General features: G+C 40.9%; 1 protein-coding gene across 1 annotated transcript in view; it reads left to right on the forward strand.

The window, feature by feature from the left end:
• KL (klotho) overlaps window positions 1-11211 on the forward strand; it is a 188513-nt gene that overhangs the window by 139028 nt on the left and 38274 nt on the right. The window lies entirely within an intron of this gene.

Genomic DNA, 11211 nt, shown 5'->3' on the forward strand with positions numbered 1-11211 from the left:
ATCTTGTGAGATGAGTGCAATTGTGTGGTAGTTTGAGCATTCTTTGGCATTGCCTTTCTTTGGGATTGGAATGAAAACTGACCTTTTCCAGTCCTGTGGCCACTGCTGAGTTTTCCAAATTTGCTGGCATATTGAGTGCAGCACTTTCACAGCATCATCTTTCAGGATTTGAAATAGCTTAACTGGAATTCCATCACCTCCACTAGCTTTGTTCATAATGATGCTTTCTAAGGCCCACTTGACTTCACATTCCAGGATGTCTGGCTCTAGGTGAGTGATCACACCATTGTGATTATCTGGGTCGTGAAGATTTTTTTTTGTACAGTTCTTCTGCGTATTCTTGCCACTTCTTCTTAATATCTTCTGCTTCTGTTAGGTCCGTACCATTTCTGTCCTTTATTGAGCCCATATTTGCATGAAATGTTCCCTTTGTATCTCTCATTTTCTTGAAGAGATCTCTAGTCTTTCCCATTCTGTTGTTTTCCTCCATTTCTTTGCATTGATCACTGAGGAAGGCTTTCTTATCTCTCCTTGCTATTCTTTGGAACTCTTCATCAGACGCTTATATCTTTCCTTTTCTCCTTTGCGTTTTGCTTCTCTTCTTTTCACAGCTATTTGTAAGGCCTCTTCAGACAACCATTTTGCTTTTTTGCATTTCTTTTCCATGGGGATGGCCTTGATGCCTGTCTCCTATACAATGTCATGAACCTCTGTCCATAGTTCATCAGGGACTCTATCAGATCTAGGCCCTTAAATCTATTTCTCACTTCCACTGTATAATCATAAGGGATTTGATTTAGGTCATACCTGAATGGTCTAGTGGTTTTCCGTACTTTCTTCAATTTAAGTCTGAATTTGCCAATAAGGAGTTCATGATCTGAGCCACAGTCAGCCCCCGGTCTTGTTTTTGCTGACTGTATAGAACTTCTCCATCTTTGGCTGCAAAGAATGTAATCAATCTGATTTCGGTGTTGACCATCTGGTAATGTCCATGTGTAGAGTCTTCTCTTGTGTTGTTGGAAGAGGGTGTTTGCTATGACCAGTGCATTCTCTTGGCAAAACTCTATTAGCCTTTGCCCTGCTTCATTCCGTTATCCAAGGCCAAATTTGCCTGTTACTCCAGGTGTTTCTTGACTTCCTACTTTTGCATTCCAGTCCCCTATAATGAAAAGGACATTTTTTTTGGATGTTAGTTCTAGAAGGTCTTGTGGGTCTTCGTAGAACCATTCATCTTCAGCTTGTTCAGCGTTACTGGTTGGGGCATAGGCTTGGATTACCATGATATTGAATGGTTTGCCTTGTAAACAAACAGAGATCATTCTGTCATTTTTGAGATGTATCCAAGTACTGCATTTCAGACTCTTTTGTTGACCATGATGGCTACTCCATTTCTTCCAAGGGATTCCTGCCACAGTAGTAGATATAATGGTCATCTGAGTTAAATTCACCCATTCCAGTCCATTTTAGTGTGCTGATTCCTAGAACGTCGACATTTACTTTTGCCATCTCCTGTTTGACCTCTTCCCATTTGCCTTGATTCATGGACCTAACATTTCAGGTTCTTATGCAATATTGCTCTTTACAGCATCGGACCTTGCTTCTATCACCAGTCGCATCCAAAACTGTGTATTGTTTTTGCTTTGGCTCCATCCCTTCATTCTTTCTGCAGTTATTTCTCCACTGATCTCCAGTAGCATATTGTGCACTTACCGACCTGGGGAGTTTCTCTTTCAGTTTCCTATCATTTTGCCTTTTCATACTGTTCATGGGGTTCTCAAGGCAAGAATACTGAAGTGGTTTGCCATTCCCTTCTCCAGTGGACCACATTCTGTCAGACCTCTCCATCATGACCTGTCCATCTTGGGTGGCCCCACATGGCATGGCTTAGTTTCATTGAGTTAGACAAGGCTGTGGTCCATGTGATCAGATTGGCTAGTTTTCTGTAATTATGGTTTCAATAAGTTTTCTTATTGACTCCTAAATCCCTATAAAATCTCTCTCAACAAAGTATATTGGATATTCCCCTGTTCCTTTTGTGTTTTGTTTGTTTCCTGGAGACATTTCTCCTGAAGCCATCTATCCTCATTCTCCCATCTGGAATGAGGGAGTGTGTGTTAGTTGTGTCTGACTCTGCGACCCCATGAACTGTAGCCCACCAGGCTCCTCCATGAAATTTTCCAGGTAGGAGTACTGTAGTCGATTGCCATATCCTTCTCCAAGGAATCTTCCACACCCAGGGATCTAATCCAGGTCTCCTGCATTGCAGGCAGATTCTTTACCCTCTGAGCCACCAGGGAAGTCCCCCACCCATGCCCCAGTCTGGAATGCTCTGCCCTAAATTGGCTGCATCCTGAGATTTCCTTTTGCTATAATCCTACAAATTCCCTTTGTATTTATTCTGCCTTCTGTCCTCTGTTTCATGCAATCTACATTTTCTCTTTTTTGGGGTTTACTTCCTTGTTTTCATGGAACACATTTTTATAACTTCAGGTACCTGGAAAACACTTTTAAAAGGACCTTTAATGTCTGAAATGTCTATTCTGCTGTCCCTCGTGATTATTAGTTTTGTGGGTACAGAATTCTAGGAAAATAATTTTCCTTCAGAATATTGAAGGTGTGGCTCCACTCTTCTCTAATTTTCAGTGTTTCTTTTGAGAAGTCCAAGGCTACTTTGATTCTTGTTTGTTTGTTTGTTTTTTCCCTGACTTCTGGAAGCTAGAAAATCTTATCTTTATCTTTAGGATTCTGAAGTTCTACAATGGCGTGCCTTACTTTGGCTTTTTTTAAAAAAAATCATTATTGTGCTTCTCAGACCGATTTAATTAGAAATGCATGTCCTTAAACACCAAGACATTTTAGATTTTCTCCATTCTCTCACTTGGACACCTAGAAGTTGGATGTTTGATTTCCTAAATTTTCCTTATTTTTTCTTTCCTCTTTTCCAATGCTTTATTTATTTTTTGTACTGTTTTCTGAGAGATTTTCTTATTTTCCAATACTTTTGCCAATTTAAAATTTTTATTTTTACTTGTTATCATATTCTTAATTTTCAAGGGTTCTTTTTTTGGCTCTCCATTGTTCTGGGAGTTGGTGATGGACAGGGAAGCCTGGTGTGCTGCAGTCCATGGAGTTGCAAAGAGCCAAACACGACTGAGTGACTGAACTGAAATGAATTGTTCCAGTATTTATCCATATCCTTTTCTTGTATCATAGATGCAATGTTTTCTCTTGATTTAAATTATTAATGATGGCTTTTGGACTCTTCCATGAGGAGGTCCCCTTCACCTGTCTGGTGCTTCCTGCTGCGTTCCTTTATATTTAAGAGTGAATCACTATTCCAAGGACGTGGAAGCAACCTAGATGTCCATCAACAGATGAATGGATAAAGAAGTTGTGGTATGTATATACTATGGAATATTACTTAGCTATAGAAAGGAATGAATTTGAGTTAGCTATAGTGAGGTGGATGAACCTAGAGCCTGTTATTCAGAGTGAAGAAAAAGAAAAACAAATATTGTATATTAATGCATATATATGGAATCTAGAAAAATAATGATGAACCTGTTTACGGAGAAGAGATGGAGATGCAGACCAGAGAATGGACTAGTGGACACAGCAGGGGAAGGGGCGGGTAGGACAAATTAAGAAAGTAGCATTGACATATATACACTATCATGTGTAAAACAGACAGCTAGTGAGAAACTGCTGTATAACACGGGGAGCCCGGCCGGGAGCTCTGTAATGACCTAGAAGGGTGGAGTGGGAATGGGGCCGGGAGGGAGGCTCAAGAGGGAGGGGATACATGTATAATTATGGCTGGTTTGCATTGATGTATGGCAGAAACCAATATAACATTGTACAGCAATTATCCTCCAATAAAAAAGGAAGAGTAAATATATATATTTTATATTAATATATTAAAGATATTTTGTATTTGATATAAAATAAGATTTATATATTTATACATGTATTTATAAACATTTATATTTATGTATTTATATTTAATATAAATACATTTATATTAAATATGTTTTATATAAATATATTATAATATATAATGTGTTTATATTATATACATTTATATATATAATAAATATATTATATTTTAATATAAATATATTTACCTTAAATATATATTATATATATAAAAGAATAAATCACTAAGAAGCTGTCTGGAATCTTTATGTGTATAGGCATAGCTTGTAACAGATGGAGTGTTACTACCAGGTACCCTGATGGAGTTCTGGAACTAGCCTGGGAGAGCATTGGGGGTCCCACTGCTGGCTATGCAGAATCTGATTTACTTAGTTAACTTTTAGTTCCCTGCTTCACCCACATTCTTCTCCATACATGCTATTCCCAAGGCAGTAGCCTCTTTGGATCCATTTCTCCAGAGAGAATAAGTTTCCTGTGGAGCTAGCAGATGAGTAGAGCCAGTCTGTACTTAGGATGGAAAGCTGGGATCTAACGGCTCCATTTTCAGCCCTCCAGCTGCCCCTCTCCTTGCACAGTACCTCCGCTCTTGATCGTTTCTGGAGTGATGTTAGGTACACCATCTTGCTTCTCATGCACCTCTCCCTCAGTTAATTCACTCACCAGCCCTTCATCTTCATTTCCTTCATGTACACTAACCTCTCTCAATTTTACTGAGATGGCTATGTCTCTCCTTGTTGTATTGGGGTGGGGGAGTTGAGGAAAAAAAGGAAGTAGAAACATTTTCACTCTAGCAGTGCAATGCCCTAAGTCCCTAATGGCCATGCTCTTTGCTGCTGGACATGAACCTGGTGTCAGCATGTGTTCAGTTGGTGTAATAAGACAGTTCCAGGCTAGAGAGGCAGTGGTGTTACTTAGGAGGATAAGGGGAGGATCTGAGCCTTTGGACTCCCTGCTCCACTCAGAAGAGTTGAAAGCGTAGATACGTCAGGAGCACACAGAGCCCAAAATAGTGTCTCCAAGGTCTACTTCAGCCCCAGAGAGCTCAGCAGAGCTGCAGCTTCCTGGGAACACCTTTGCTGTTGTTTTGACTTTACGACAACAAGATCCTCCTGTAGAGCACAGGGAACTATATTCAATATTCTGTGATAAACCATAATGAAAAGAATTATGAAGAGGAGTGTATATATATGTATAACTGAGTCACTGTACAACAGAAATTAACACTGTAAATCAAATATACTTCAATAACATTTTAAAATATGCATATTTGTTGAAAAAAAAAAAGACTTCACAGAGCTCCTTTTTGTTCCCTTTCTTTTTAGTGATTTTTTGTCTACCACTCCTTGTCTTTTGCTCCTTCCCCACCATTCCAGCATTCTAGCTGCACGATCTTGTTTTTATGCTTTTCTTAATGTCTCCATGTTTAATATTTTGGGACCTGAAAAGCCCACAATCAGCTGCCTTAGGTCACAGCTATGACTGTACGCTTACTTCACCTTTTTCCTGAAACTTGCAATTCTCCTTCTCCTTCCCCTTTCCTCTTCTGTGTACAAAGGTGTGCAGGGTTTCTCATCTTGAAAATATTTTCTCTGAACTCCGAGAACCCTTTAAGTGACCATCGTTTCTCATTCGCTGTCCTGGCCAGCTTGTCAGAAGATTATGTGCTTGTGGCCTTTATTTTTTCATCTCACACAGACTCTCACTTAATGCCTTACACTGTAATCTGGCTTAAGCCCTGTTACAATCTAAAACATCTGTCTCCAAAATCTCCAAATGATCTAATTTCTAGGTCAGATGTCTTTTCTCACCAAGTTTGATCATCTTTCTTTTTTGAAAGGCTTACCTCCTTGGCTTGAAAAACACATTACCCTAGGCTTCTGGCGCACCCTGTGTGTTCTCTTTTTCTTTTAATTCCACCCTATCCACTCCCTACAAATGGAGATAAGGCTAGCCCTTGGCTTTTAGTTGTCCTTGGATTTTTTTCAATATATATATTTTTTGATTTTTTTAAAGTCTTTATTGAATCTGTTACAATACTGCTTTTGTTTTATGTTTTGGTTTTCTTGGCCAGGAGGCACGTGGGATCTTAGCTCTCCCTGCATTGGGAAGTCTTAACCACTGGACCATCAGGGAAATCACAATTTTGATTTTTGAATGTCCTCATCCAATATCCTGGGATCAAAATTTCTGATCCTAATCTCCAATCTGTAACTGCCTTCTGAGCTTCAAAGTGATAACTCCAATTATTTGCTTAATACCTGGCTTACAAATTTGACTGACACTTCAAATTTAACATATTTAGCACTGAAGTCATCTTTCATCAGAAATTAATTACACCTCCTGATGTACTCAGGAACATCAATGGTGGTGTCGTTTTTATTTTCAGCTCATCTCAAAACATTTAAATCATCATTTACTTTCCCCTCTCACCTACCTGTCACATGCAATCAGTTTTCTTTTTTTGTATTGTCTCTCATCTCTCTTTTTTTTGGATTTTTTTACCATGCTAGGCAGAAGCCTTCCTTAACTCATTATGTACTTTACTATAGTTGCTTTTAAAGTGATCTTTCAGGTTCTAGTATCTCCCCCTCAATTTACTGACAAATCAATTGACTAATATTGTCCCCTTTCTTAAAATAAATTGAGCCATCTTGCTGTTTGCCCTTGTAGCTCCACTACAAAACTTTTCTGTGGCTCCTGAGTTGACTGACCACAAAAGCCCTTACAGATTTGAAGTTAAGCTGCTGCTGCTGCTGCTAAGTCGCTTCAGTCGTGTCCAACTCTGTGCGACCCCCTAGACAGCAGCCCACCAGGCTCCCCCGTCCCTGGGATTCTCCAGGCAAGAACACTGGAGTGGGTTGCCATTTCCTTCTCCAATACATGAAAGTGAAAAGTGAAAGTGAAGTCGCTCAGTCGTGTCCAACTCTAGCGACCCCATGGACTGCAGCCCACCAGGCTCCTCCATCCATGGGATTTTCCGGGCAAAAGTACTGGAGTTGGGTGCCATTGCCTTCTCCGGAAGTTAAGCTACTGGATTGTAAATCAACTTAGCTTTGTTTCAATGACAAATCAGCAGAACAAGGATAAAGCAGGTGGGAACAGAGCCTTGTTGCATTCCTAGTTCTTTAGGAAGGTGCATCTGATACTTAGTGGCTCTGAAAACCCCTGTGAAATGAAGAACTTACCTTACCAGCTCAGCGAAGCTCATTGCCCTAGTCTCAGTGCCTTTTCCATCTTTTGGAGCTTGTCAGAGGTGTGCCAGGGGAAGTGGGGATGTTGGCAGTTAAACTATTCCACAGTGACATTGTTTCGTGTTCTTTTTCCTGTTGTAGCATCAGACTTATCTGCAGTTTTAGTGGAGTGGGCCTGGGCTATTGCCCCCTGAAATACACATAGATGCAGGATATCAAATACGGCCGTTGCTGTGACCACGTCTCCTGCCTGTGCTAAGACAGATATTACTAATCAATCTCTTGATTGATTAGTAGACATTACTAATCAAGCCTCTTTTGTAATCCGGGATGTGGCTCCAGAATTCTCAGCATGTGCTTCAGCCTCTCTTACTAATGGTTTCATTCATTCATTCCATAAATATGAGCGCAGCAACTATAATGGATAGACATTATTCTAGGTGTTCCAGGTACTGCAAAGAAAAAGCCCCATGCCTTTTCTCATTGGGCTTACATTCTAATTGAAGATAAAGGGAAAATGTAAACCAACAAGATAATCTGGGTTAGTCCTAAACTCGACGAGAAAAATAAAACAGGACAATGTGATTGAGAGTGACTGGGGGAACTACTCTGGACAGAGAGTTAAAGAAGGCTGCTCTCAGAATGTGGCTCTTGTTCTAAGACCTGACAGGAGAAGCAGGTGGTTCTGAAAAGCATTCCAGAGAGACATTGCCTTGAGGTTGGGAGCCAGTTTGGCTAGTTCCAAGGACAAACAGGAGGTGTATGTGGCTGGAACAGAGTAAAGAGTGGTATGACAAAAAGGCAAGGGTTGTTGGTCTATTTTGTTAACTGTTAACTGTTGCATTCCCAGTGCCTAGAATAGTGCTCAGCACAAAACAAGTATTTATTTAATGAGTAAAAGAAGCTCTGATGTGATATAATAATAAAACCTGTTAAAGACTCTATCCCTACCTACATTTTCAGCCCACTGTTTCCTTCCACTGACAAATAGACTTTTTTTTTTTTTTACCATGAATACACGGAGGACACTTTTTTCCTTCCATATTTTGCTTCCCCATATCCTTACCTCCCAGACTTTTTGCAAGTTTTACTATGTAACCCCAGATAGTATCATGTCTTATCTGTGAAACTTTTCCAACCAACTCAAAATAGAATACTTTCTCCTTCTGAATTCTTCAAATACCTGTCATAGGTGTCATTTGTTAACACTCAATGTAATAAACTGAACATTATTACCAACTTTGTTTGTCCTGTTTCTTCCAATCACTACTGTTGTTTTTAAGATTTTTTTTTTTTTAGTGTGGACCATTTATAAAGCCTCTATTGAATTTGTCACAATATTGCTTCTGTTTTATATTTTGAGTTTTTGGCTGTGAGGCATGTGAGATCTTAGCTCCCTGACCAGGGATCGAACCTGCATCCTTTGCATTGGAAGGTGAAGTCTTAACCACTGGACTGCTAGGGAAGTCCCCATCACTACTGTTTCTGAGGACGGGGGTTGTCACTTATTTTGAAGGCTTGAACTCCTTGTGGTTGCTTTGCCCATGGTGGTTGCTGAGAGAGATTGTTTTGATGATCTCAGTATCTCCTCAGAGAAGCTAGTGTCTGTAGCTGGTGAGCTGGGAACCCCCCCATTGGGTTGATGTTTTGTTTGTCAGTCAGTGAACCCCTTTCTGCTCCCTTCGAAGGCAAGGGCTCTGCTGGTCCCAGGAGCAGCCAGGAGAAGGGATGGGATGAAGAATGTTAGTCACCTTGATGACTCCCTTTAGGCTGTTGAAAATCATCATCACGACAAAGGTCAGTAAGTAAATTTAAATTTAAAAATCTCCTCCAATCTGTCCTCTGTACCTCAGAAACAAAAAAAAAAATCTCCTTTCCTTCAGTGCATCAATAACTTTACCTTCATATTCAAAGCACAGCAAGTAATTAATCTCTTGTTTGTGGGAGAACAAAGCATTGAATGAAACCCACATTTTAGATGTGAAAGAATCAAAATAAAACTGAACAAATGCAAAGCAGCAGCAGCAATTATTTATACTCCAGGAATCCAGAATTTAATAACCATGAACAGAACCTTGATAAACAGCAAGTTCTGGAAATAAAGTTTAATTATCATGCAATCTTTATCATTGGGTTGAATTAACTATCACCTGGGAACATCCTTGAAATACTGAAAGCTATGATGTTCAACTGGAGATACATAGGCTTTATGTACCCCTCAGAGAGAGAACTTCAAATGTGAAGCATTTATTAGTCACCTTGGTTCTATTTTTTAATCACTGCTTTAAAAATCCATCTCTTTAAATCTCTCTCTCTCTTTCTCTCACTGTTGGTTAAATGAAAGTAGCAATAAATACAATCTGCCCTGAGCAAACAGACCATACATCAATAAGTGAACACTTAGCCTAAGCTATTTTCCATGAGACCCATGAAGCATTTCTAATTGAAACTTAACAAGCTACAAGAAGCAGACACTCTAATCATCAGTTCTAGAAGGGAAATGTGAGCCTGGGTGCAGACATAGAAGCTTTTTAATTTATTTGGAAGAGAGTGTGACTGTATGCTTGCATGGTATAATTTTTTTTTAATTGCTGGAGTGTCATTGTTTGTTATTTCACATTTATTGAAAACTGTAGATGCCACATGTAACAGAATAGTAATGTCTTGTTCCGACCTGATGGCTTAATCTTACTAAACCACAATAATATATGCTGGCTAGAGTTGGGAATATTTAATAAAACACTGGAATAAATTTGTTGTGCTTACATTTTAAGGAAATTAATTGAAGCACCTTCATCTGAAAAATTTAAAACTTTATTGATTTTAAGTTTCTATGAAACAGCAGTGCAGGGGTAATAACTAGGTAAGAATAGATGTACCTCTAAGAAGATCTGAGTCATTGATCATAGGAGCAGGTGTGCCATGATGGAGGCATACCTGCTCTGCCTGCACATTTGTTTCATTTGAGCGTCACAAGTGTCTAAGGTGGCAGGGCAGACATGACCATCTCTATTTTATAAACAAGAAGCCTAAGGCTTGGAGAGACTGTCCCACCCAAGATCGCAAAGGAGGAGGAGCCCAGAGCGTCCAGTCCCCAGTTAGTCACAGATCAGGTCTACGCAACCTCACAGTGTCTCCACAATTTGTCAAAAGGGCTCTTTGGTGACCGGAAAGGCGTCATGATTCTATTTTGTCCTCGAAGGCGCTTGGGCTAAACCCCTCCTCCCTTTTCTCTTCACTGATCAGGGATCCAGAGTCCGCCCACTCCACCGGCAGCTGCGTGCACGGTTTGTTCAGATAAATTACTTGCCAAGCTAGAGCTGAAAGCTGAAACATGTGACTATTCAAAAAACAGATGCAAAAGGACAACAGAGGTGAATGAGTCCAAAGTGGACTCAAAGTCCAAACCTTGGCGGTTCTCTTTCTTCTGGAAGAACAACCAACAACTGTCGTTAGACATTCACCAAGTCATTTTGCACGATCCAATTAAAGAACAAGTACTAGTTTGAAATGGTTAAAACATAACCGTAAGAGGGAGATGAAAGCAAAGTTCAAGGGAGCCTATGCGTCTCCCTTGTCTTCCTCGAAGGCGTCCTAGACTGGGGTCTTGCGGGAAGCGCCACTCGGGCTGCGCACGTGGGGCGGCTCTTCACGCGAGCATCTTCCTTAGAGACCGCAATGGAAAGTCCACCTCGGGTCCTTCTCTCCCAACATTTCAAGTTCCAACATATTTCTCCCCACCTTGCCCTCCCAATACAATTTCGGCCAGTTCCTAATCAACTCCAGTCTCATCAGTCGTTCTTCTCTGCCTCCGAGTAGGGAGAGAAGAGAAAAGCAGGTGCTTTTCCTCTGGGCGCACCCCGCTCCCACAGACCCCGCGCCGAACTCGGGAAAGTTGGGGTGGCCGCCTCCCTTCCCGGGCTCGGCGGCTTCTTCCAGGAGGGGCGCGGATGGGGTGTAGAAAGCGAGCTCGCAGGGAAAGTCCTGCAGCGGAAACATCCCTGGCTGCCCCTGGGCGCAGAGAGGCACAGGTGCTTTTTCTCCGACGTCCGAGAGCCGCGCCCGCTGCGCCGGGCCCACGATC

This window comes from Bison bison, unplaced genomic scaffold (assembly GCF_000754665.1).
Source record: "Bison bison bison isolate TAMUID 2011002044 unplaced genomic scaffold, Bison_UMD1.0 scf7180017864056, whole genome shotgun sequence".
Taxonomy (NCBI): Eukaryota; Metazoa; Chordata; class Mammalia; order Artiodactyla; family Bovidae; genus Bison; species Bison bison.